Source organism: Trachurus japonicus, chromosome 18, assembly GCF_045865225.1.
Source record: "Trachurus japonicus isolate A0001 chromosome 18, Traja_1.0".
Lineage (NCBI taxonomy): Eukaryota > Metazoa > Chordata > Actinopteri > Carangiformes > Carangidae > Trachurus > Trachurus japonicus.
The window spans coordinates 21,912,971-21,919,315 of record NC_140924.1 but is presented as its reverse complement, the minus strand read 5'-3'; positions in this window follow the sequence as shown (position 1 = coordinate 21,919,315).

Genomic DNA, 6,345 nt, shown 5'->3' with positions numbered 1-6,345 from the left:
ACAGTGAGGACAGCAAGTTTACAATTTTGGATTGATACATTATCAGTGATTGCTGGGGTGAAATATTTTTTACGCCCCCCAACAATAAAAAAAATCATGCCATAGAGGGGTTAAGACTGATACATACTGAGCGACAGTGAATGACTACACACTGTAATCTAATCCAATAAGATAAGGTCATATTCTCTGTTCATAGCCCCAGCTTCATGTAAACTTCCTCTTTGCATGGACTCCATTATCATTAAAGCATATCCATGATAGACTTGTATCAATGCTGCTCTGGAGCACAGACGTTGATGGGGTGAAAAGTTGAGTAAACAGAGATTCAGCTGAAACTTCCTCAGCTTAACTTCTCCGTCTTCCCCGGTGTGCTTTTCAGTGAACCGAGGGGGAACCTGGCAGAAAACTTGGCTTTTGATTTGCTCTTCAAGACAGAAGTAAATGGGATGCTCATCTCTCACACACACACACACACACACACTCACACACACTCACACACACATACACACAAAAGGTGATTTGACATTTTGGAGATGAATCATGAGGTTTCAATGTGAAGACATAGAATCATTACTCAGCAGATTCTCTCTGTATCATCGGTGCATGTGACTTGCTTGCAGATACTCACATCCCACAGTGTCACTGTGACACCTGTGATCCAGAGGGGACGGTTTACCCACAGGTTCACTCATTTCATTTTCTCTCCTGGTCTCTTCCCCAAACTTGAATTAACTACGTTTCTGCAGTTTGTCTTTTGACTTCTTGTTCCTGGGCAGCGCTGCTCTTTTCGTTTCTTTTTGCTGTACTTAAAAATCTGCAGACATTTGCAATGTGTGTGGGGAATATTCATTCTTGCTGAGAGTAAGAGAAGAAGATCAATACCACTCTTATAATTCTGTGTATACAAACAAGGCTCAGGTCTTTATAGACATAGGACAATTTTACAGTGCAATTTCTATTCTATTACTTCACTTCTAGTTTATTCACCGGTACAAACTGTATTTATTTGCACACTTTGTCTTATTGTTAATGGTGTAAACTTTTGAATAGTGGAGCGACTATGCCACCAAAGCTGAGCAAAGATTACAACAACAACAACACACTCACTACACAACATCAGATGTCAGTGCTTTTATAGTGATTTGTCTATGTGCTCCCTGAACGCACCTCACCCGGAGGAGGTCTTTGTCTTGACATTGAAAGAACTACCGAACACAGCATCAATGGAGTTATAAAAATATCAAAAATACCATTGAACACTCAAGGTGAGGCAATTTCTTTCAGCCTTGGGATTTCTGCTGTGCAGCTTTGCTTCTATTCCTGTATTCCATTGCTCCCTCAAGAAAGACACAAAAGATGCATTAAGAAAGTGCGTCATCCCCCATCAAGAGTCGGTTAATGCACTGTAAGACGGATATTAACGTGTTTGTTTGAGAGTAGCTGGTTTGTTTTATGTCTCCGTACCTGAAACAAGCTCTCTGAATGAACCAGCAAACATAAATGGAGGAAATCTAGTAGAAGACACTAACACGCAGTAAAACCCATCATTACTGTCACACAATTACAGGGCCGGTCTTTGAAGACGTGTATGACACGGTTCAGCTGTTTTTTATTCTCAAAATCACAATTTATTCAAACTACAGTGATTAAAAGGCCACTTGAGTCTCTTCATTTTCTCTATACATGTACACAAGAGAGGATGAGTGGGAGTTGTCACGGCACACCACCTCAAACAAACAGATTTGAATCATGGACCTACGCAGCAACACAGCACCGCTAACAGTTTGCAATGAACACTTTCATGAGTAATTGGAACAAATAGATTTTGATGCTGGGCTTCACAGAGGGATATCGACATGGAGCGCTGCTAAAAAATAATGGGTCCTCACTTACAGTAGTTACATTGACAGGAGACTCTAGATACAGTATATTCTCCATTGATTAGTTTTCACTACAAAGAGAGATGTAGTAAACTGCTTCTTAATAAATAAAACTGTAATGAGTGTCTGTGGACACCTGCTAACTTCAATAGAGAAGAGTTAAAGGGACATCGAGGAGTTTTGGAAAAGCGAATCGTTTTCACACTACATTTATGAGCCTCCGCGCGCACCGTGAAATTCTTTGACCGGCGCAAGACAGACTCATGTTTTCATTCATCAATAATTAAAGTCAGAGGTTCGAAGACGATCAGATACCGTCGTAGTTCCGACCATAAATGGCGATTCGGCGGCGTAATTGTCATGACTCGCCGGGCAGCGTCCGCGAAACCGAAAGTAAGGAAACGCTGGTCGGCTCGCCCAGCATTTCCGCCACCACTAATAATAACAAAATAACGATAGAGACAAAACGATATATTTATCGAAAATGGGCCCATTAACAAGTGTGGGTAACGTAGATTCATCCACATTAATATGAGACTTTTTTATTGTCGCGGAATTTTTCGTTCTGCCGATGGAGAAACTCCTCGTTGTCCCTTTAACGTTAACGTTTCTGAAGGCAGCTTTTGGCAAGTATAACATTTAAAGGGATAGTTCACCCTAGAATGATATTTCGCTCATTATCTACTCACCCTCATGTTGACTAAGGGCTGGAAGAAGTTTCAGAGTCCTCCGTGGCTTCTCTGAGTTACAGGGGGTCTTGGCGTAGCAGTGCATGTCCATATAACGGTTGCAAAGGGACACCAGAGCTCTTCGTAAAAAAACACACACAAAAAAACATCCAAATACCTCCATGATGCTCGTATGTAATGTCCGTCTTGTGCTGAAGCCCCAAATTGTGTAATTGTCCCGAAAAAAATTAAATAAGTCTATATTTTAAGCTTGTTTGTAGCGGAAGCTTCTCGAAGCTCCTCTTCCTGGTCCGTCCAAATCTCGCGTGATTCGCAGTAACCGCACTGACGCCGGCGCAAATCACGCGAGATTTGGACAGCATCATGGAGGTATTTGGATGTTTTTTTGTGTGTGTTTTTTTACGAAGAGCTCTGGTGTCCCTTTGCAACTGTTATATGGACATGCACTGCTACGCCAAGACCCCCTGTAACTCAGAGAAGGGACGGTGGACTCTGGAAATTCTTCCAGCCCTTAGTCAACATGAGGGTGAGTAGATAATGAGCGAAATATCATTCTAGGGTGAACTATCCCTTTAAGTTTTAGCTCCTTTTATTGAGTGTTTGGACAAAATCATGCTAGTTGTTTACACCATCTTTATGCTAAGCTATGCTAATTTTCTAGTGTCTCTCAACCTAATAATTAACACCTAGATATAGCTATGAGAGGTGTAGATTAGCAGCATTGTTCCTAAATTGTTGAACTCCTCCTATGAGGTATGAATATTTATTTTTTATACATTTTGTTGCAGGAACAAGACAGCTTAAAAAATACAAATAGTTTGATCAGAACAAGCAGCAGCTATAATTAGGAGGCTTTGTTGACATGGTCAGATGCTTTGAATTTGGTTTGGTTCTGTGGGGAAATGCCCTGAGCTATGAATAGAGTCTCATCACAGTGAAGTGAAACTGCAACGAGAGCAAAGCAACAGCATTATAAAGTCATTATAGGCTATAGCGACATGTAATCAAGACACCAGGCAGGAATCTACGACTATAAGACACATTTACTGCTCTGCAATCAACATCCTCGAGTAACAATACCAGCGCCTAAGTATGTGTGCGATTATGTTTCTGTGTGAGTGTCCTAAAGGAAAATAATGATATTAAGACCGTCCTATTATAATTGCAAAGTTTAGTGGCTGTTTTCCAACCGGCTTATAAGATTGGGGAAAAGATATAACCACAGGCTTCCTGACTGTCCTGGTAGAGGCTTGATAATGGATTGAAGAGAGGGACAGAATCGATACGGCTGTCCCCACTCTGGGCCGGGAAACCATCATTTGTGAGCAGACTGTTTCTCTGCTAAGGTTGTCCCGGCTTGTGTGGGCCTCTCAGGAACCCTGATGCTGATGTGTACGAGCAATATGTCAACAGCAATCAAGAGCCATTTGCCACAGCGAGTGAACTGTGGACAGTAATTCTTTTTCCATTTCTGCAAAATGTCATCTCATGTGTGATCAGTCTTCTGCACCAATCTGTAACTGGAGATCGTCATCTTTGACTAGAGGCTTCGACATGCTCTATCTCGCCGATACAGATCCTTTCACCTGAGCATGTCATCTGCTCAAGAGACATAATAAACCCTTTTGAAAAGTGAACTGGGATATTTGCTACCACATCATGAAAGGACGTTAAAACTGTTCATGGAAAGGTTTGTTTATATTTTCATCCAAAAGTGTACTACTGGTACAATTAAAAGTCAACTAATTAAAAGCATAAATCAAGGACTTACTATATTAATATTTGATGAATTGCTATGCAGAAAGTAAAAATTAAAAAACAATTCTATGGCTGCACTGATAGTGCTTTTAAAAAAATCATTTAAATCCATTCCTACAAGAACAAGTGGATGATTTATTAGTTTTGTGAAGATGCAGAATTAAAACTGGAATATTTCAAAAAGAAACTCTCCAAGTAGGAAGATTTTCTATTTCATTTGTCTTTAACACAGTTTAATTATCAGTTGATACTTTCCAATAGATCCATAAATATGAAGTCCAATTCAGACTTTTACCTCAAAATGATATTAAATGTTTTGTTTTGCTCCTTACTGTGGAATAAATGTGGTTGCAGCCTCAGCAAATATGATCAGAACGTCACCATTATTACACAAGCAACAAATCCAACCTCTTTCTGGACAACGCTTTGCTACATCCTATAGAGGACAGTCAGTTAGTGTTGTGGTCAAGACCATGTGACCCGAGACCGAGTCAAGACCAAGACCAGATCAGACCAAGACCAAAGGGGAGCCGAGACCAAGTCTAAAGGTGGGTTATACTGTACAAGACGGTCCAGAGAGCCGTTGTTTGGTCTGCACCAGAGTTTGAGGCCAGTGTACACACCGACCCAAACAAACCGCACCGAGGGGGTAAACGCTCCAGGGTTTGGTTCAACCGGACTAAACAAGGCTGGTGTGAACGCAACATAAAACTGAAACCAAACCGATGCAAGACCATTTTCAAGTCCATTACTGTATTTAGTGCCAGTCGTCATAATAATCATGTGGCTTGAAATTTACATTATTTCTCAGCTAAAAAGAAAAGATTATTATGATTTTTTTTAATTTTTTTTAATAAAAATCTATACCATATTTAATTGAAACGAAGTTTGGATTGAACAGAAGAACACAGCACAGACACGCCTGATGAAGTCCCACTTTTGACAATGGTTCATCCAAGTTTTTCAGGTGGTTACACAAGCATATTGTAAAACTATTTTTTTTAAATAACCTTAAAGTTATTTAAAGTGAGTGGGTGACAGAGAGAGACATTTGTGGTAAAAAAAAAAAAAAAGATGTCTGCAGCTCTGGTCTTGACTGGTGTTCATGAGAAAGTTGAGTCCTGCTCAACCGAGACCCAGACAAAGAACCATTCATAAAATCATTCATAACGCAGAACATAAGACGCCGAGAGACCTTCTGCCGGTCGCAGCGTGCGCATGCGCCCAGATGGACTAAACCTCAAGACAAGACAAGACAAGACGAAGACCTTGAAAATGTGGTCTCAAGAGTACCACAACACACTATTACTCTGTGAGAGTTGGCCATACCTCTCATTGCTGACAGCATGAATCAGCCTCTAGCTTTCTTTCTGATTGATGATTTTAAAAGTGAACACAGCGGATGTCCATCTCTGGAGGAATCTTGTGGGTATGTCCAAGGGGCAGGAGACACCAGGGCAGACCCACAACTTGCTGGAGGGATTATATATCAATTCTGGACTGGGAACGCCTCGGGATCCCCCAGGAGCTCAGCGGTGTTACTGGGGTAGAGGAACGTCTGGAACCCTCTGCTTAATCTGCTGCACCACAACTTGGCCCCGGATCAGCGGAAGAAGATGATTGGATGGATATAACTGAGCTCACAGCACACGGTTTTACCAGCCGAACAGCAGTTTGGAAATAGCTGGAACGTTAACATTAACGTGTTTCTGTCACTATTTCAAACTGATAACAGACACGGAAAAAAACGAGAATCGATTTCTTGGAAATTTGGCTGCATTACAACCTGAGCAGAGAGAGAAGCAACTAGATAAAGAGCTGAAACTGAGAAGAATCGAACATAGTACATTATTCTATACATTATTCACATGGTCACACTGTGATATACTCAGGGAAACACAGTTAAGATTCATCTACTGTTAAAATACAAGTGGTGCTGACAGATTTATGACATTGGAGTTAAATACTGTGACCTTTAATCACAACAATGTCTTCAGGCCAAATAATTGTTTTGAACA